General features: G+C 50.6%; 1 long non-coding RNA gene across 2 annotated transcripts; it reads left to right on the plus strand.

Moving 5' to 3' along the window:
* Nucleotides 1-1742: 1742 nt before the first annotated feature.
* On the plus strand, nt 1743-17788 carry LOC139182289 (uncharacterized). 2 transcript variants are annotated; one of them, XR_011565942.1, is made up of 3 exons: nt 1743-10022; nt 14815-14945; nt 15432-17788. It is a non-coding gene; the product is annotated as an uncharacterized lncRNA (long non-coding RNA). The 2 variants fall into 2 exon arrangements; XR_011565941.1 differs by having other exon boundaries at nt 14815-17788.
* The last annotated feature ends 3960 nt before the right edge of the window (nt 17789-21748 follow it).

Below are 21748 nucleotides of genomic sequence, written 5' to 3' on the forward strand. Positions count from 1 at the left end.
GCTGGCTGAGCTGCTGGCTCTCAGGTCTCCCGTGGCTGAGGGCGATGAATAGGTTGTCATTTCTTGACCTCTCCCTGCTTCCCACAGCAGCCGCCCCCTCCTACCAGCGACCACAATGGCCTGAGGCTGATTCAGTGCCCTGGTATTGAAACTGTAGAACAATGCTCACAGTGGCAGGCTGCTGGGGGTGGAGGTGCAGCCCCCTGCCCCTCTCCAGGGTTGGGGGAATTTCAATGTCTGGAGGGTGGGTGGGTGTCCTAGAGCGGGTATGAGAGGAGGGGTTGAAAGGTATCCTCCCCTTTCCTCTATCTAAACCTATCTCCCGGTGCCAAGCAAGGCTGGGGAGGTCTGGCTCAGCCTCTCATTAGCTGAGTGACCCTGGGCCAGTGACTTAGCTTCTCCATGTGCTTGTCTTTTTTTAAAAAATTGTTTTTATTGAGGGTAGTTGATGTCCAATATTATGTTGCAGGTGTACAACAGAGTGATTCACACTTTTTAAAGATTATACCCATTTATAGTTATTGTAAAATATTACTGCAAGGAGATCCAACCAGTCCATCCTAAAGGAAATCAGCCCTGAATATTCACTGGAAGGACTGATGCCGAAGCTGAAACTCCAATACTTTGGTTGCCTGATGCGAAGAGCTGACTCATTGGAAAAGACCCTGATGCAGGGAAAGATTGAAGGCAGGAGGAGAAGGGGACAGCAGAGGATGAGATGGCTGGATAGCATCACTGATTGGATGGACATAAGTTTGAGTAAACTCCGGGAGTTGGCAATGGACAGGGAAGCCTGGCGTGCTGCAGTCCATGGGGTCTCGAAGAGTCGGACGCGACTTAGCTGATAAAATATTAGCTATGTTCTCTGTGCTGTACAACATATCTTTGTAGCTTATTTATTTTATACACAGTAGTTGGTACCTCTTAACCCCCTACCCCTGTCTTGCCCCTCCCCACTTCCCTCTGCCCACTGGTAACCACTCGTTTGGGAGTGTCTGTCTGTCTGGTTTTTCACCAGTTTGTTTTTTAGATTCTGTATATAGGTGATGACATATAGTATTTGTCTTCCTCCGTCTGGCTTATTTCAGTGGTTGTCTTTAACTTGAGGATTTACTACCTCTGTCACCAGACGGTCGAAGGGGAGAGCGCTAAGCATTGTGCTTGACTCCGTGGAAGACACTCCGGACGCTTGCCCTACCAGTCGGCAGACGGTCTCAGTCTCTTTGGCCAGCTCCTTCTAGGGGACATAGTGCTTGGGGAGGCAAAGCCTGGGAAAGCCTTTTCCTGAGTCCCGCTGGAGCTCAGCGAGGGTAGAGGCGTCCCCGCCTTCCCGGCTCTTGCTGTGCTGTGCTTTTTTTTTTTGGACAAGGAGGAAGCTGAAGGAATTGTGATTGTCCCCTCTGGGGAGATAAGGTGGAAGGGTAGACTTAATGTGCATTCATAAGCCTGTTGAAGGTTATCCTTCGGTGTCGAGTGACCTGCGGACAGGGGAAGTGTGTTCATAGCGCACCCGAGGTATGCAAGTAGCCATGGGAAAGCCCTTCCCAGCAGAAGGCCTGGGATCCTGGAACTGGGCGCAGGCGGGCGGGGTCGGTGGGGGCGGTGTGACTGAGGAAGGCTGCAGACTCTTAAGAATAGGTCCTCTGTTGTGCCTGGGCTGGGGCGGGTTTTGGCCAGGAGTCGGGTGAGACTGGTGGCATGGGGGTGGGGGTGGGGAGAGGGTTGAATAGTGCCTGGGCCTGGGGGGTGGACTCTGCCCCTGCCCCCAGCTCTGCCTTGCTGTATTTTCGGAGACAGCACAGGAAGTGGGCCTTCACAATGTCAGGATACAGGAAGCTATCGGACTATTGAAGGCCACTTCCTGTGAGCTGGTCATTCACATACATTTGTCACCGGTTATCAGGCCTGTTGGGCCCTGCCATTGTCTGGAGGGGCTGCAGAAGCCAGGGGGCCGCCAGCAGAGGCTCCTGGACACAGAATGCTCTATTGTGCTAAACTGGCAGCACCCCGCGGGGTGGGGAGGAAAGTGGTGGGTGAGGAGGGGACGCCTGCCTGCCTCTCATTGTCATCGGTAGCACAATGGGCTTGGGGGCTGGGGTCCACTCTTGCTCCTGGGAACTTGAACTTTTGGGAGAAAGGATGACTGTAGCCGGAACCTGGCTTCAGGTGTGGTGCCCAAGAGAGCTGGAAAGGAGTTCAGGCACTTTGTTAGCAGGTGGGTTTTCTAGATCTCTACCGAGAGCCAGTGTGAGAAAAAGTGGCCTTGGAAACAGGCAGACCTGAGTTTTGAAGTCCTGCTCTGCCCCCCTCGAAGGTGTGACTTTGGGCAAATTGCTTCACCTCTCTGAGCTTCAGTCTTCATTCCTGTAAGGCACGGACACTCATCTTACTTGCGTAACTTGTTGAAGTGCTTAGCTCGGTACCTGGCACGCTTTGGATGTCTGGGCAGTGGTGGTGCCCTCTCCACCCTCAGCTCCTTCCCTTCCAGCTCACTTCTGCCCATGCTGTCTGGTTCTCCGGTGAGTGAGCGAATCACCGTGCAGAGCGGGTGAAGAGGCATTTTAATAGCCCAGACAAAGCAGAGCTCTGCCTTCCTTTATGCCAAGAATATCAAATCAGCTGTTAATTATCTGCACTAAGGGAAGGCGCAGAAGCAGATAATTTTTCTTTGGCCATGTGCCTTTGGCCTTATGTGTGGGTCTGGGTGTGTCCGAGTTCTAGAAATGCACTTCAGGCCAAGTAATGAGGTTGTAACAGAACAGACCTCGCACAGGAAGAGGCTCGTTAGAACACTGTCTGGCTGCCCACGGCTTTGCCCTCCAAGCCCTGATCCGTCAGTGCCAGGAAAGGGCACTTGTTCCTCAGCCACATGGTGAGGTGGAAAAACCGTGGACATTGGAGTCAGACACTTGGGTTCCAACCTGTCTCTGGCCTAACTAAGTGTGTGACCCTAGGCAAGTTACTAGACTTATTTGAGTCTCAGTCTCTCCATTTGTATAGTGGAGATAATCGCATTGACTTTGCAGGGTTTCTGTGAAGATGAAATAAGGTAGATATGCTTTCCTTTCTCTTCTTCCCCCTCTTGTCTCTGTCACTCCAGCCCTACCTTGAACAGAGAGCCCTTCTGAGCGTTGCCTGACAGTGTTCCACGGCCCCCATGCATGTACGAATCCCAACTGCCTCGACCTGGGGGAGCGACTACCACCATGAGACTCTTTACCCCAAAGGCTGCTGCTCTAGACTCTCTTCCCGCTTTGTCTCTCCTTTCCTTGATGTAGACACTAGAACCGTTCCTGTGGCCTTGCTGGCCTCCAGCATCAGCTCTGAGGCCTCTGGATCTTAGTCGTCTCAGCCCAGCTGCACCTTCCCAGTTGATGTCGTTTAAGACCTGCTTTCCTTCCTGACCTGCTTTGGGCTTCCCTTGTGGCTCAGCCGGTAAAGAATCCACCTGCAATGTGGGAGACCTGGGCTCGATCCCTGGGTTGGGAAGATCCCCTGGAGAAGGGAAAGGCTACCCACTCCAGTATTCTGGCTGGAGAATTCCAGGGACTGTATAGTCCATGGAGTCGCAAAGAGTAGGACACGACTGAGCGACTTTCACGTTCACGTTGCTTCCTGACACCCCAGCTAGCCTCGTTAGTATCCCTCTCTTCATCCCTAGAGGGGCTGGGCTGGGTTTCCGTACTCCTGAGCTGCGGGACTGGGGTCCTGCTCTGAATACACGCATCTCCTGAAACTCCAGTTCTGAAATCTGTCTGCCTTGAACATCAGACTGGCTGAAATCATTAGCGTTGGGCTGGATCTTGCCTGTGGAGGAGCTCACCCTCCCTGCCCATGTCCCAGCTTTCTGTCCTTTCCCAGCAGCTTGCACCAACAGTGAGCTCCAGCTTGCCTCCAGTGGAGGCCAGTGGTGTGGGCCCCTGTGCTTGCCCACCTTGGGCAGGTGCCACTCTCACAGCAGTCAGAGTTCAGAGGAGCTTGGCAGGTGCTAAGGTTAGGAGTGAGCCTGGGATCGCACAGGAGGCCGAGTTGTCTTCAGACTCGGGGGATATCAGGGTTCTCTAACTCAGAGTATATTCTGTTCCCATTGCATGTTTCACAGTTGGGGACCCTGCAGGAAAGAAAAGAGAAAGGGCTGACTCAAGCCGCTCTGAGTAGGGCTCTCCTGGTGGCTCAGTGGTACAGAATCTGCCTGCCAGTGCAGGGGACTCAAGAGATGCAGGTTTGACCCCTGGGTCGGGAAGATCCCCTGGAGAAGGATAATGGTAACCCACTCCAGTATTCTTGCCTGGAAAATTCCGTGGACAGAGGAGCCTGGCAGGCTGCACCCCATGGGGTGGCGGAAGAGTCGGACACAACCTAGCAACCAAACAACAACAACAAGCATCTAATTTGCTTCTGTTGGCCAGACACCTCCCAGCCCCTTCTCCACCCGAGCCCAGGGTCGGCCCCTTCCTCCCCAGCATAGAGCAAGCCATTCTCTTATCTCCCATCTGACCTCTCCTCTTTGTCTCCCTGCTCACGCAAAGTTCGGTCAGGGATGTGGTCCCCAGGCATCAGAAGGTTTCCAAAGATACTGGCAACTGCCCCTACCACCCGTTTCTGCCTCTCCCTGCCTCGCTGCCGGCAAGGGGCTGGAGGTATCTGGGGACACATCTCCACCCAGAACAGTGTGCTGCCCATGCCATTGTCGGGAGAAGTCCCAAGGGACGGCCCCACTGGCGCTCCCCCTTCCAGCTTTTCTTTTCCCTGGCGCTGCTCCTTGTCTTGCCCATCCAGCGATGGAGGGGAAAGGGCACATGGGGGCTGGGCAGGGCCTCGTGCGAGTGACCAAAATCCAACTTACGCTTTTCAGGCAAAGAAGAGCTTCATGGTTCTCAGAGCTGCTTCAGGGGCAGACCTGAGGGTCCCTAGCACACCCGCTCTCCACTTCGTACCTGTGTCTCGCTCTTTGCACGCTCCAGCCTATTTCGTTGCAAACCGGTTTCTTCCACGTGGAGGACAATAGAGCGGCTGAGAGCTCCCAAGTCTGACATGTTACAGTAACAACTCTGATCCTTTGTTTCCGAATCCAGAAACCCCGGAGAAGAGACGCACTGGTGCTTGGCTAGTAGGTGGCGCCTGGGGGAAGAGAAGCGTTTGGTGAGACGTGGTCGCTTCTGCAGGGCCTGCGGACGGGGCCCCGGTCTTCAGAGGAGGCTGATATTTAGGGGAAACAGGTGTGCTGATGCCTCTCGGGCAGGGCAGGGGTTTGCCACATGGGCTCAGCCCTCTCTGCTGCAGTAGTTTTTAGTGGAAATGCACTGGCTTTAGAAATGGAACTGGGGGACTTCCCTGGTGGCCCCGTGACTAAGACTCAGCGCTCCCAATGCAGAGGGCCCAAGTTCAACCCCGGGTCAAGGAGGTAGATCTGCATGCTGCAACTAAAGATCCCACGTGCTGAAATGAAGACTGAAGGTCTCATATGCTGCAACTGAGATCTGGTGGTGCCAAATAAATACATAGTTTGAAAAGACAAAAAAGAAATGGAACCGGGGTGGGGCTGACCAAGAGGATTAATGGGACCTTGGGGTTGAAGTGGGTGTGAGAAGTGACCCAGGTCGGCTGGTGTCCTGGATGCAGTGTGGCTGTGGAACCAGAAACTTGCCCTCTTTGAGCTTCACCCCCATCTCTATCATGCATGAGATGTGACCTTCCCTGGCCTCACCAACCTGTGGCTGCAAACGAAATCACACTGGCCTTAATGTCCCACTTTTCCTGCCTCACAGTTCCCCACCTCTGGGACCCAGACTTCTGTCTACTCAGGGTCCCTGGTAGATCTCACATGTGTTCACAGTCTGTTGTTTCATGACTGGTCCTGGCCTGCCAGCCACAGAGGGCTATGGAGCCCCTGAAAAGGCCCTTATTCTCTGCCTAATGCTGTCTCAGGGCCTTCAGATTTGCAAACTGACTGGCTACCAGGTAGCACCATACTTCTGTCAGTCCACAGAACTGGATCCACAGGGATTTCCATCAAGTGAGGAGAAGGTTCCTCTCCCCAAATCTGGATCGTGCACATCGCTGCTGGGCCCCAGAGCAGTGTGGCCTGTGAGCTTTCTCTCACGTGATCCCTTGGGAAAGAAAGCCCCACAGCCAGCCGTTCTTCCTCTCTCCCTGAGATTCTGACCCAGTCCCAGGAGCTGGTCCGGGGGAAGGTCATCGTGCTCTGGTCCCCTTCGTCTAGGAGCCTGCTTCCCGTATATGCCCCCATGTCTGACCCCCCCCTTGTGAAGGGGTGCTGGGGAGAGGGGGCATTGCCCATCCAATGTGTCAGAGACAACCCGACTTGGAATCCTGGCTTAGCCTCCCCTGGAAGCCCCTTCTTCAACAGAATAGCAGTTCCCTTGGAGGGTTCATCATGTCGTGTGCACGCTCAGTCATGTCCAACTCTTTGCACCCCTGCCCCCCATGGACTGCAGTTCATTAGGCTCCTCTGTCCGTGGAATTTTCCAGGCAAGAATACTGGAGTGGGTTGCCATTGCCTACTCCAGGGTATCTTCCTGACCCAGGGATCAAACCTGCGTCTCTGTCGTCTCCTGCATTGGCAGGCGGATTCTTTACCAATTGTGTCCGTTAAAGGAGACACATGATAGGTGCTCCACAAATTACTTCCTGTTATTTAATCCAGCAGTTCACTGGTCTCCTTTAGGAGGCAGTGGATGATAGCACCTCTCACTTGTGCAGCCACTAGGGAGCCAGAGCAGTGGCCCCAGGGAGGGACAGGAAGGTCTGGCCGCCTGGTCAGAAGAAGCCAGTGTGCCTCCAGGCTTGAAGCTCTTCTGTGGTCTTTTGGGGTGAGCTTCCTGGGCCCCAGTATGGTGGAATCAAAGGTCCTGGCTGGTTGTTAGGTGTGTCAGAGTTTGAGGTGACATGGGCTAAGACTTCAGACTTAGGAGGAGAGTGAGGGAACATAATTTTGATTGTCCCGAAAGCCCTTGTTTCACCTGGACGAGTGTGTGAGTCTACCCAGCCGAAAATGAAAGCCCTGTCAGAAATCCCCTTTGCAGCAGTCCAGCAACTGGCCACTCAGTCTCTGCTAGGATGTTTCAGAAAGCAGGTCCATCAAACAGGAAAAATGTGTGCACTAGATTCAAAGACATCGCATGTTTCGGAGAGAGAATCTAACAAGGGGGACTTCCCTGGTGGTGCAGTGGCTAGGAATCCACCTGCTAATGCAGGGGACAAGGGTTCAATCCCTGGTCCGGGAAGATTCCACATGCTGTGGAGCAACTGGGCCTGTGCACCACAGCTACTGAGCCCGAGCTCTAGAGCCTGCGCTCTGCAACAAGAGAAACCACCACAGGACAAGCCTGCGCACTGAAAGGAAACGTAGCCCCTATTCCCTGCAACAAGATAAAGGCTGCTTGCAGCAGTGAAGACCCAGCACGGCCAAAAATAAATAAATCAACCTAACAGAGGTTGTGGGTAAAATAATAAACTGCATGAAAACAGGATGGAGAGAGCTGGTTTAAAGATAGTCTCAAAAACTACCTTGGGAAATGTGGGGACAGGGACTCAGGGAGGCGGCTCGGGGGAGGGCCGGGCAGGAGGCACGGAGAAGGCCCTGGGGGATGTTAGGGATCTCCCTAAGGGGAGGGTGTCTTCCCCCATTAGATGTTCTGGGCTCTGGAGGCCACCCAGCCCTCTTCCTGTTCCTGGGAAGGGTCCTCAGGGAAGGTTCTGGCTGGATCACTCAGTCCCCAGCAGAAGTTGGGACCAGGTCATTGACCAGAGAAGGGAGAAGGCAGGATAAAGAGGCCCCTGGAAGCTGCTCCAGGAACACTGACGCTGGTGGCTTCCCAGAGGAGACGGCTTGTGTCCTCAAGAAGTTTCCAGAGGAGCCCTTTGTCCCCAGACCTAAGACAGGGAGGTGGCTGCCATGACCTGCTGTGTGTCCACCCAGCCTTCATTTGTCGCAAAGAGACCCATGAACCCCAGGATCAGCCATGTGCACACAGAGGCACATCACCCCACCCGGGGTCCCTTCCTGCACACACAGCCCCAGCACATACATGGACACGCTTCCTTCCCATCTTGAGCCACTCTCCTCCGAGAGACTACATCCCCTCCTCCTCTGCCCTCACTGCCCCACCCCTACCAGCCCCACCCCTGAGAAAGTGCAGCTCAGGGGTCCCCAGGGCTGCACAGGAAATGCTTTGTACACTATGGGTCAGCCAGGCTATTTTCTGTCCCAGAGCTGGAGGGAGGTTGGGCCAGGAACAGCCAGGCATGACACAGTCAGCTGTTTTCTGCCTCTTTCTCTGCCTCTCTACTCTGCAGTCAGTGTTGGTCTCTCAATGGCTCTGTCTTGTCTCTGTATTTCTCTTTCAGGCTTCAGGGTCTTTTTGACCCAATGCCCTTTGACACCTTGCACTATTGCCTACACACCCTTCAAATTTCAGCTCAGTTCCACCTCTTCCAGAAAGCCTTCCCTGACTCCTATCTAATCAGGACCCTCCCACTGTGCTCCCAGAGCCGTGAGCAGATGCCCTCAGAGCACTGGGCTGATGAGTTGGTCTCCACCTCCTGCTGGACTGTGAGAAATGTGAGCACAGGACTTCTGTCTTCAGGAGACCTGGTTCCTCAGCATCTGCACACACAGACATCCGTCCGCACGCATATCCATGTGCATTTTGCACACCTGCCTCATTTATTCATTTGCTCTCATACTGGGGGCCAGGATATGCAGTGGTTAAGAGCCCAGACTGGAGCCAGACCATCTGAATTAAAATCTCAGCTGTGTGACTAAACTCTTTGTAAGATGGGGCTGAGACCAGCACCTGCTCCAGTGAGTTGTTGAGAGGATGAAATGTGTTAACACATGTAGCACTAAAAATAGTGCCTGGCTTGTAGCAAGTGCTCCCAGATGTTAGCTAATTATTATTTTCACTTGTAAGGTGGAGAAAATCAGTTTATTGGCACTTCCTTCCAGGAGAATATCTCAGAGTATTGTATCAATCTGGAAGGAGTGTTTTGATTAGTTGTGAAGATGTGAGCCTGCTTGTTGAGGGATATGCCTTGTATAACAAAAGATGGTTGCTACACAGCCTTTTAAGAAGGGTGGATTTGGGCAAACTGCAGGGCTTTTGTCCAGCTGGGTGAGCTGTGCAAGTCTGGGGCCAGAGTGGAATTGCTGGAGAGTGTGGGCATGGTAAGGGGGAAGGGCAAGAGGATGCATTAGTGCCCTGTAGCTGCTGACACAGATGACTGTGAACTTGGTGGCCTAAAACGAGTGTGCTCCAGTGGTCCTGGGAGTCAGAAGTCTGAAACTGGTCTCACTGGGCTAAAACCAGGCATCCTCAGGCTGCATTCTTCTTTGGAGGTTTCAGGGGAGAATCTGTTTCCTTGCCTTTTCCAGCTTCCAGGCGCCACCTCCATTCCTTGATACATATCTCCCTTTCTCCTTTTCCCGTCTTTAAAGCCAGCCCGAATCCTTCTCATATTACATCACTTTAACCTCTCACCTGTGCTGTCTTTGTCTGCTTTTTATGACCCCTTTGATAATTCAGGATAATCCCCCACCTTAATGTCAGCTAACTAGTAACTTTAATTCCATCTGCAAGTTAATTCCCCTTTGCCATGTAGCCTGACATAATCACAGGTTTGGGGATTAGGACATGGATTTCTTGGGAGGGGGACATCATTCTGGTTACCATCGAGGACTACTGGTGTCATAGGAAGGAGATTGGAAATAACATGTCTGACGAGTACTTGGAGGATCTTGCTGTGGGGTGTGCGTGTGGTCTGTCTTCTTTACAAAATGTCCAGCCATCAGATGCTATGTGGAATGTGTTTTCTTTAGGGTAAATGGGAAGGCATGTGGACTCTTGCTTCAAGGATTGGCATGAGGGAAAACCCCAGGCTTCCCACAACAGAAGGAGCTGAAAGTTGGGTTACATTCTTTCACTCAACCTGTATGTGCTGGACTAGACTCATAGCCCTCGTCATTCACAGTCCACTTCGGGAGACAAGTGTACAGACAGGTAAGATCCCTCTAGGACAGGAGGATCAGTGATGAGAGTCTGCACACAGAAAGCACAGAGGGGGCATCAGCTCAGGTTGGAGAGAGGAGAGGCCAGGAAGAATTTCCCTGGGGAGGTGACCCCTTGTCCTAGGTTGGCAGGATAAATAGAAATCTCCCAGGTTAAGAGGGAAAGTTTATTCTGGGCAGCATGGACTGTCAGGGCAGACATGGAAGGTGTGAGCCAGTGTGAAGTGTGTGTGTGTGTGTAACTCTGAGCCCAATTCCTGGCACTCTAGTCGCATTCAGGAAATATTGCTGGAATGAATACCTCATGCCAGTGCTATCCTGTCTCTGTTTCTAGGTAGGCCATGGGCATGCCTAACATAACCAAATAGGAGACACCTCTTTCTGGGGAAGACCCCCCACACAGAGTTGCCATGACCTACCTGCAAAGTCTTTTTCAGGGTCTCTCATTAAGAAAAAGAAGCACATTTGTTTCAACAGTACTTTATATCTGAAGAATACTTCACACTTTACTGAATCTTTTTTTGGCTGTGCATCATAGCATGTGGGATCTTAGTTCCCAGACCAAGGATCAAACCCACACTCCCTGCAGTGGAAGTGTGGAGTCCTAACCACTGGATGTCCAGGGAGATCCTATGGAGTCATTTATAATTCAGTGGATTTTCTTTCAGCTGAAGAAACTGAGGCTCAGAGACTTAACTAACCTTCCCAAGGTAACACAGCCATGCAGCGGTGGGAGAGAAGGTTAGGGGGCCTGGACTCTGGCACATCTCCTCAGCCAGGTCCTGGGCTCCTGCTAATGGCTGGGTGTCCTGCCTCCTTCCCTCTGATGCTGAGGCAACTGGGACCTGGCTCTGAATGGCCTTGGGCTGCCATGACTGGCCTTCCTTCCCTGGAAGGGGTTTCCTGAAGGTGGAAGTGGGCCCCGAAGGCCTAGAGAGTGTGCATTGTTCATCTGCACCTGGAGGTGAGCTCATGTCGGCGGGCACCAGGCCGGGGAGAGGGCCTGAGCAATTGTCTTGGCCCAGGTCGCTGCCTCCATCTTGGCCCCTCTCCTGGGAGCAGGTCCCTTTCCTGAGTCCTGGCTGGACAGTCAGAAGGCCGGGGAGCCACGGAGGCAGGAAAGTCCCTCAGTTTCCCTGTCTGAAGGTTGAGTTAGATCGGAGTTTCCCTTAATGTGGTACGGGAACAGAATACCCGTCCTATGGAATACTCTCCAAGGAAAGGGTTGTGTGGTCGAACAGGGGGAAAGCTGATGCTCTCTTCCTCTCCGGGACCTTCACAGCACACGCTGGCACATCTAAGGCTCTGCTGCTGCTGCTGCTAAGTTGCTTCAGTCGTGTCCGACTCTGTACGACCCCATAGACGGCAGCCCACCAGGCTCCCCGTCCCTGGGATTCTCCAGGCAAGAACACTGGAGTGGGTTGCCATTTCCTTCTCCAATGCATGAAAGTGAAAAGTGAAAGTGAAGTCGCTCTGTCGTGTCCGACTCCTAGCGACCCCATGGAGTGCAGCCCATCAGGCTCCTCCATCCATGGGATTTTCCAGGCAAGAGTACTGGAGTGGGGTGCCATTGCCTTCTCCGTCAAAGGCTCTAAGAGGCCTGAAATGAGGGAACCGGGCTAGCCAGGGCCTCTCTCTGAGCCTTCCTCATACTCACGTCCTCAGAAAGCTCCACTGACAACACCCGGGAAACGTGGGAATCACGTGCTCCAAGGTCAGGCTCACCTCTCCTCCTATACTGTTAGCTCCTCAAGGCAAAGGTCTAGGGCTGACCTCTGCCATGGAGTTTTGGCTGCCTGGCACCCTTCTCTTGGTTTTGAGGCAATCTCACGTAAGTCTCGGAAGGAAGCTGAGCCCCATCCCTCACTACGGAGGTGTCCCTCTGCAAGGTAGTCCTCCCGTGCCCTTTCTGGCAGCTCGGGTGGGGATGTATCATCGGGCTCAGGACTCTGAGTCCAGAGAGAATGGCCCAGGGATCGGCGGCCGCTGCAGGGTCTGTTCAGGGGGCTGAGCCTGCAGTGTGTCTGCCCTGGTCTTCTGTCTGCGATGTCACTTCAGCTGGAGCCCCCGCCGCTGAGCCTCCTCGGATTCCTGGGGTGGGGTGGGGGTCTCTGAGCCTCATTTTAAAAAACTTATTAAAGTGTAGTTGATTTACAATGTTGTGTAGTTTCTGATGAACTGAAGTGATTTGGTTATACACATACACACATCCTTTCTCATATTGTTTTCCATTTTGCTTTATCGCAAGATATTAAATATAGTTTCCTGTGCTATACAGAAGGACCTTGTTGTTTTTCCATTCTCTATATAATAGTTTACATCTACTAATCCCAGACTCCTCATCCATTCCTCCCCCATCCCTTGGGAACCACAAGTCTGTTCTCTATGTCTGTGAGTCTGTTTCTACTTTGTAGATAAGTTAATTTGTGTCATATTTCGGAGAAGGCAATGGCACCCCACTCCAGTACTCTTGCCTGGAAAATCCCATGGACGGAGGAGCCTGGTGGGCTGCACTCCATGGGGTCGCGGAGAGGAGTCGGGCACGACTGAGTGACTTCACTTTCACTTTTCACTTTCATGCATTGGAGAAGGAAATGGCAACCCACTCCAGTGTTCTTGCCTGGAGAATCCCAGGACGGGGGAGCCTGGTGGGCTGCCGTCTATGGGGTCGCACAGAGTTGGACACGACTGAGTGACTTAGCAGCAGCAGCAGCAGTGTCATATTTTAGATTCAACATGTGAGTGATATCATGCGGCACTTATCTGACTTACTTCAACTTAATATGAGAATCTCTAGGTCCACCCGTGTTGCTGCAGATGACATTATTTCATTATTTTTATGGCCAATATTCCATTGTACATATATATATATATATAAAGAAAAGATGTTACATATATGTATAGACACACACATTGTAAAGCAACTGCACTCCAATAAAAAATAACAAGTGAAAAAGTAAAAAGAAACCCCCAAACCAAGAAATAAACAAGAAACATATTATTAACTTGGTAATAATAATGGTAAATGCTACCGAAGGCTCACTACACATCTGACAATTCAGCTGCCCATTCAATCCCTATAACAACCTTTGAGATGGGTATTACTACTTTTGCTATCTTGTTGGTGAAATGACACTAGGCTTTGGAGAGGTTAAGAATCAGACTGTCTGCTTCCAGGGTCCTAGCGCTCAGACACTCTGCTCTCCTACCTTCTGAGTTTTGATCCCATGGACTACTGAGAGGTTGAGCAGATGCTGGGGGTAGATGCAGACCTCAGGAAACGAGAGGGGTGGTGGGAGCACAGGTAGGAGTCTGGAGGGCGCAGCAGGGCTGTGGGGTGGCTGAGAGGGGCAGAGGAGCCCAAGGGCCTCGGAGGTGGAGGCTACCCCAGCGGGGTCCAAAGTGTGGGCTGAGGAAAACTCATCTGACTCTTTGAGCTGCTAGCTTCCGCATGCCTCCCGTGTCCCAGGGACTGCTCTAGGTAGCGGATGCAGCGGGGAGTAAGATGGACCAGGTTTCTGTCCTTTTGAAATTTATTTTCCAGTGGAGGGAGACAGACCCTAAACCTAAGCACAGCTATCGTATAACTTCGGATAGTGATCAACTGTCAAACCCAGACCTCCCTTAAGGGGATTTTTCAGAGGGCACATGGATGACGCAATGCACAGGTGAAGATGTCACCTTCCAGTGCTCCCTGTGAGTCTGTGCAGTATGAGCATCAAGAGATCACTGCCCAGAGGTAGGCCGGCTGGAGGCCAAGCATTTTGGGTATGAATTCTCAGGCCAGGACCCTGGGTGCCGTGGGGGAGGAAGCAGGTGTGCTGCGGGACAAGAGCAGAGCAAATATAGAGCAGAGGACAATAAGGGAAGCTGAGTGAGGACTGTGAAATCAGAGAGGAGGTGGGAGTTGGGTCAAGTGTGAGTGATTGTTGTTCAGGCTAGATCCCTAGTCAGAGAACAGTCTGAGGAACACTTCTTGGAGAAGGTCTGGGCCAGGGAGCTTAGTGCCAGGGATCAGATTGATGCCAGCTGAGAGCAGGATTGCACAGGGTAGTGTGTGGAGGAAGAGTTTGGAGGCAGCACTTCCCTTCAGTGGGAAGGAAAGGCCTGCCTGGCTCGTCATGAATGTCAGTCACAGAGTGGGAGGGGAGGGGCACTGAGCGCTGAGCGCCGGTGCCTTGGGGGTGGTGGTGGGAGCCGCCCACCTTGGTGGCGGGGTGCTAGCTCGTCAATAACATTCTCTAGAATTGCCACTGTGTGGCAAAAACGAAAAGGAGGCTGAGTTCTAGCCAGTTTTATTATTTTAAAATTTGCTACAGACAATGCCCCCCTTTATTGCCCACATGTGGGGTGGACTACTTGTGAAAAGTGAAAGTCGCTCAGTTGTGTCGGACTCTGCAACCCAATGGACTATACAGTCCATGGAATCCTCCAGGCCAGAATACTGGAGTGGGTAGCCATTCCCTTCTCCAGGGGATCTTCCCAACCCAGGGATCGAACCCAGGTCTCCCACATTGCAGGTGGATTCTTTACCAGATGAGCCGCCAGGGAAACCCCCCCACCTCTACCTTGGTGTACCCCTATGTAGGGGCCAGTGTTGGGACCAAAGCGGACAGAGCACTGCTTTCTAGCATCTGTTACAAACCTCAAGTGACAGGATGCTCACCCTGTATTTTCCAAAGACTTGGAATCAGGAGGGAGTGTCCTGGGTTAAAGTTTGTTGACTTAAAAATATATGCACATCCTAAAAGTTGGGAGTTATGTTTTAAATTTTATTTATTTAGGCTGCCCTGGGCCTTCATTGTGACATATGGGCTTTGTTGCCCCTCAGCTCTTGGGATCCTAGTTCCCCAACCAGGGCTGGAACCCACGTCCCCAACATTGCAAGGCAGATTTCTAACCACTGGACCACAAGGTAAGTCCCTGGGAGTTACGTTTTATTTGTCAGAAATTTTTACGACTTCAAGCCCAGGAGCATCACCTCAAAAAGTTCTGAGAGAACTATTCTGAGGAGGCAAAGGGGGAAGTCAGGATATACAGGAGTTTTGTAACAAAGGGCAGATAGTCTGATCATCAAAAGATATTGTTAATTAAAACCAAGTATCTTAAGGAATCTAGTGCTTTTCTGTGTAAGGGAAGCTGCAAGAATCTGGGCTCATGGAAATTATTTCTTTGATATGTACTTCAGCTATCTGGGACCAGTATCCTATATTTTCGCATCTGAGTTTCCTCAGGGTTTACCATGAGGAGGGGCTGCAGTCTGATGGCTATTAGAAGTCAGGGATTCTTCTCCTTCCTGAGTTTCCTCAGGGCTCACCAGTTCCTGTTGGAGGGCTGCATTCGCTGATGACCGGGACATCCTTTGTTTAATGATATGACAGGCAATATCCCATTTCTCAAGGTGACAAGGTGACTTTCAGAGCTTTCCCTCATCTGTGCAGCAGAATGCTGGCTGCAGCCTCATTTATGTGTCTGCATTGGGCACTCTGGCATCGAGTGAGCAGCCCACCATGGATCTTCTTTGAACAAGAGCCTGGGCATCATTGGAGAAATGGTGAGGGGCAATGGGGAACTGCTTATATGGCTCCTTAATATTAAGATCATCTCCCCCAAAAGGAGAAGAAATGCTATCCCAGCCTTTTGGAGGGGAAGTCGTGGGTGGAGATGGAAGGCAGAGGTGGCAGTGGGAGGGATCGAAGGACCTGGGCTCTCTCTGGGCAGGGTCAGAATTGCTGAGGATGGTGGGACTCAAAATATCCTCATGGGGTGCAAATCCTTTGGGGTTGGCTGCAGGGGCTGTCACCCTTGATGAGAGATCAGACTCTTAGAGCTGAGGAGGGGCCTATGGGACCACAACTCTCATATGCATAGTGTATGGGGATGGTTTAGCCTAAGGGGACAAGGGGTTATGTCTACAAAAGAGAGTGATGCTCCCTGTTTTACTAACTGTCACAGTGGCTGTCAGTGCCCACTCCACTCATGTCCTCTGGACCCTGACTGTTCCCACACATACTGTGTCAGCTTGTGTTTCTCTGCCTGAGGACTTTCTCTGGCTGCAGGGCCATGCTCAGCACCCTCACGGGGCAGTCTGAAGGCTTGGAGAGCTAAGGGACCAGGAGCAGCACCTTAGCTCTCAGCCAGAGCTGGGAGGAAGTGGTGGGTAAATACCGCAGCTTCCTCGTGTCTCTGGGCACAATTTCGTCCTGTGTGTGTCCCAGAGTCTCCACCAGGACTGAGCCCCGACTGCCCATAGCAGTCCCAGCTTCTTGAGTCACTCTGAGTTCGTTTCCTTCTTCCCTCCCTTGTAGGAGCTTCCTGGGATCAACTCCAGAATAAACGACTTTGCATTCAAATCCTTACCGCAGGATCTGCTTTGGGGAATATAGAAACTAAGACACTGATAGCTTCCTGATAAAAATGGCAGGTTGATAGCAGCTCCCACTGTAGCCCTAAAGAAAGTAATACAGTCAACTTGTTAAGTGTCTCGTGAGCTAAAGACCCCTGTGAATACAAAGGTCTGTAGGACTGTCTAGAGTGTGATCAGAAGGACATGACGTTTCTGGCCTGGCAAGTGTAGATTCAGATCCTAAACGGGCACCGGTCTCCATGTGGCCTTGGGTGTGTCACTTTGCCTCCCTGAACCTCAGTCTCCTCATCTAAGAAAGGTGATGGGCAGCAGTCCTCACTTTTCATGTTCTCTGAGGACTGAAAACGGTGATGCTGGTAATAGGCTTGGCGTAGAGGCTGGCCGAGAAGCAGGCACTGGTGGATGGGCACTTGCACCCACATAGGTCAGTGTGCTGGGTGTCTAGAGTCAGTGATGGTGCTTGTAACCTGGCAGCCCCTGAGGTCTTCTCTTTTCAGTAAAGGCAGATTTGAGGTTGGGAGCTTTATCCCTGGAGCAGCCAGGGCCTTGCTGTTCCTCTTCTGACTCTGAACCTGGCCTTTTGGCCAGAATGGTCTCCCAGGTAGGCCTGGCCCTGGCCCTACTCCTGTCTCCACCACCCCAGCTGGCACCCTGGCAGCCAGGCCTGTCTGTGCTTATCAGCTCCCGTGTTGACTCAGGATGGGTACGAGCCTCCTGTCCCCCCTTGGAAAACAAGAAAACATGTTTTGCCAGTGGCGGGGTGGAGTGGGGTGGCCTCTCTGGCTCCAGGCCGGGCCCCCAGCAAGGCCGCCAGTGGGCAGGCAGCCTGTTGTTATTGGAGTGGAGAGCTGGCTCCCCAGCGCCTGTTTCCTCCAGCTGTCCAAGCACGGCAGGCTGGCGGGCTGGGGAGGAAGCCCCCGGTCTGCAGGCCCCAGCTGAACCCCCTGTCACAACACGGGAACAATGGCCTGGAGGGGCTGGAGGGTGCGCACCAGAGCAGCCCCGTCTGTTCCAGGCTCCCACCAGCGACAGGGACAGGTTGCTGCAAGGTCTGCTTCCCCTCCCCCGTCTTGTTTTCCACCTTGCTGGGCACACTATCTCCCACCACGGAGCCAAGGAAAATAGTGGCCTCAGGAAATGGCTCTGGGCTGTTGCTGGGGTTCTACAGCTCTGGGAGGTAGCAGAATGGGAGGAGGGGACCACAGCAGGACGAGTATTGCACAGGCTCCATTCTGCTTGGGACTGTAGTTAATGAGTCGGGGTCTCTTTCCGTGAGCACCTTGAGGACTTGGTCTCCTTGCATTTTTGTGTCTTCAGGCCCAGCCTAGGGCCTGGCACAGAGCAGGGAGCAGAAATGATTTGTTGAATAAATCAAAGGAAGATTGAACGTATGAACAGGTCAATTTCTAGCTTTGCTATCTAATGGCTATGTGACTTTCAGCAGGTTACTTAAAATCTATCTGAACTCTGCTTTCTTCATCGGTAGAATAAGTACCTCCTAGGCTTGCTGTGAAAATGAAATGTGCTTCTAGCATCTTATTTTTCTTCTGGGGAATATATACCACAATAAATCCCATAGATGGTAACCAGCATTAGTACATGATGGGTGCTGCTGGTGTTACTTGTCAGTGTGTGATTTAAAGGAGGTAGCTGCAATATTAGCAGTAAGAGGTCTATAGTCCTGTTTCCTTGGGTTCGGGAAAGGGGTTGAGCAGATGCTATCCTACCTGGGGCCAGGAGTACCTCTCCCCACCTATTCACAGACCTCTGCTCTGTAGGCTGGCTCCTGGGAGCCTGGCCAGCCTTGGTAGCCTTTGGGGATGAGGCAAGTAGTTCTGGGTTCACTTGGAGGACTCATGTGGATCAGGCTGTATAGGCTCTACCATCTGTTACCTACTTTAACCTTCACAACAATCATTTGAAGAAGACGCTGGTATTCCCAACTTACAGATGGGGACACTATTCCCAACTTACAGATGGGGACACTGAGTCTCAGAGAGAAAGGCACACAACCAAGGTCACAGTGCTGGCAATTTATAGAGAGATTTGGATCTAAGTCTTAGAAATGCCAAGTTATGTTCATTCTATTGTGCCTCACTGCCCATAGATAAAGTGTACTATGTAGAACCTTGAATTGTTGGTGGGATTTGGTCTTTCAATGACTTTGGACTAGGGACTATAAGAAAAAATAAAGATGGAGGTTGAGCATAGAGCAAGGGATGGAAACTGAAGAATAGAAAGCTGAGAGCTTTTGGGGAGTGGTGTTCAGAGTTGGAAGGATGAGGATGGGTATACATATATTTGATTAGTCAAGCAGACTAATGCTATAGCAATAACACCAGCAATAAGAACTCACTCAGCTCTCCACGGGGCTTCTCAGGTGGCTTAGTGGTAAAGAACCCTCCTGGCAATGCAGGAGACCTGGGTTCGATCCCTGAGTCAGGAAGATTCCCTGGAGGAGGAAATGGCAATCCACTTCAGTGTTCTTGCTGGGATATTCTCAGCAAGATGGATGGAGGAGCCTGGTGGGCTACAGTCCATGGGGTCACAAAGAGTCAGACGTGACTAAGTGACTGAGCACACATGCGTGCACGCACACACACACACACACACACTCACAACTCTCCACGGCTTAATACAGGTAAAGTTCCTTTGTTGCTTATTTCATAGTGGGGGAAGGAGGGAGCTATTTTATGCAGTCCTTCAGGGACCCAGGCTTCTTCCAGGCTGTAATTTCATTCTCTTTTAGGGTCTGAGTCCTCCACCGGATCCTCTCTATCCTCCAGCAAACGGAGAGATCATGGGGAAGGCAACCCTCTCCTAACTGCCATGCTCACAAGTAACTCATATCACTACATTTCATCATACACATTTCATCTACATATGGGTGAGAACTAGTTGTGTGGTCCTACCCAAATGCAAAGAGGCTAGAAATGGGGTCTAGCAGTGTGTCCAGGAAGAAGTTGACAACATGATATGGGTGAATCCTAGCAGGCTCTGCCACAAAAATATCAGTGCTTTGAAAAATATGTGTAACTAACAATCACTAGGGCTTCCCTGGTGGCTCAGATGGTAAAGAATCCACCTGCAATGTGGGAGACCTGGGTTCAATCTCTGGGTTGGGAAGATCCCCTGGAAAAGGGAATAGCTGGAGAAGGGAATGGCCACCCACTCCAGTATTCTTGCCTGAAGTCCATGAACAGAGAAGCCTGGCAGGTTACAGTCCATGGGGTCGCAAAGAGTCGGACACGACTGAGCGACTCTCACTTCACAACCATCACTGAATTCTTTCCATGTGTGAGGTCTGTACTAAGTTCCCTAGAGAGATTATCTCATTTAATTCTTACTTAATCCTTGCAACAACCCTGTGAGGTAGGTTCTAATAGAGATGGTGCCCTACTTACAGCCCAGGAAATTGGCAACCATCAATCTGCTTTCTCTCACTGAAGTTTGGTCATTTCCAGAATTTTATAAATGGAATTGTATAACTTATCATCTTTTGTGTTTTTTACTCAGCTTGTTTTTAAAATTCATCCATGTTCCTGGTATGATCAATCTTTTATCCTTCCAAGTGGGTTTTGTTATGGTATTTCATTATGGTTTTAACTTGCATTTCCTTGTTTACTTATATTATTGATGAAATTCCATTTATCAATTTTTTCTTGCATGGTTTGTACTTTTGTGTTCTAACAAATCTTTACTCAACCCGAGAATTTATCTTCTTTTTGCTTCTAGAAGTTTTTATTATTAGCTCTCATGTTTAGGGTTTTGACCTACTTGATGCTAATTTCTATGTATGGTGTGAGGTAAGGGCTCAGGTTCCTTTTCCCTTCAATATCCAATTGTTCCAGGACCATCTGATGAAGAAACCATCCTTTCCTCACTTGCTTATCTTACATCTTTGTGAAAAAGCAACTGGCAACATATGTGTAGATCTATTTCTGAATTTTCTATTCCGTTCTGTTGATCTATTGTTTATTGCTCTACTAATACCACACCTTTTAAATCACAGTAAGTCCTAAAAACAGGTAGTGTTTGTCCTCCAACCTAGTTCTTTTTTTTTTTTTTTTTTAAGAATATTGCATTTTGAGACTCTGTTATTAGGAGCATTAATACCCATTTAAGAAAAGCAGAGACATTACTTTGCCAACAAAGGTCTGTCTAGTCAAGGCTATGGTTTTTCCTGTGGTCATGTATGGATGTGAGAGTTGGACTGTGAAGAAGGCTGAGTGCTGAAGAATTGATGCTTTTGAACTATGGTGTTGGAGAAGACTCTTGAGAGTCCCTTGGACTGCAAGGGGATCCAACCAGTCCATTCTGAAGGAGATCAGCCCTGGGATTTCTTGGAAGGAATGATGCTAAAGCTGAAACTCCAGTACTTTGGCCACCTCATGCGAAGAGTTGACTCATTGGAAAAGACTCTGATGCTGGGAGGGATTGGGGGCAGGAGAAGAAGGGGACGGCAGAGGATGAGATGGCTGGATGGCATCACTGACTCGATGGACGTGAGTCTGAGTGAACTCCGGGAGTTGGTGATGGACAGGGAGGCCTGGCGTGCTGCGATTCATGGGGTCGCAAAGAGTCGGACACGACTGAGCGACTGATCTGATCTGATCTGATATCTTCTTAAACTTGTTTTTTTTTTTTGGCTACACTGTGTGGCATGTGGGATCTTAGTTCCCCAACCAGGGATTGAACCCACACCCCCTGCAATGGAAGTGTGGTGTCTTAACCACTGGGCCACCAGGGAAGTCCCTTGAATTGGTGCCTTTACATTATGAGATGCTCTCCTACCCCTGGTAGTATTCTTTGTTCTAAAGTATATCTTGTCTATATAGCCATTCAACTATCTGTTAGTATTTGTGTGGTATATTTTTTCCATTTTTCCTTTTTAGTTAAAGGATTCATGTTGATGTATGGCAAAACCAATACAATATTGTAAAGTAATTAACCTCCAATTAAAATAAATAAATTTATATTAAAAAATACAAATCATTTTTACAGAAGTTTTAGGTTTACAGCAAAATTGAACAGAAAGTACGGAGTTCGCATATACCGCCTTCCTTCTTCCCTCCCCACCTCCAGTCTCTCCCACTATCAACATCCAGAACCAGAGTGATACATTTGTTGTAATTAATGAACCTACATTGATACATCATCATCACTCAAAGTCTTTAGTTTACATTAGGGTTCACTCTTCCTGCTGTATATTCTGTGGGTTTTGACAACTGTATAAGGACATGTATTCACTGTTAGAGTACCATACAGAATATTTTAATTGTCCTAAAATCATCAGTACTCTTATTTATCCCTCTCTCCTCTCTAACCCTTGGCAACCATTGATCTTTTTT

Source organism: Bos indicus, chromosome 3 (assembly GCF_029378745.1).
Source record: "Bos indicus isolate NIAB-ARS_2022 breed Sahiwal x Tharparkar chromosome 3, NIAB-ARS_B.indTharparkar_mat_pri_1.0, whole genome shotgun sequence".
NCBI classification, from domain to species: domain Eukaryota; kingdom Metazoa; phylum Chordata; class Mammalia; order Artiodactyla; family Bovidae; genus Bos; species Bos indicus.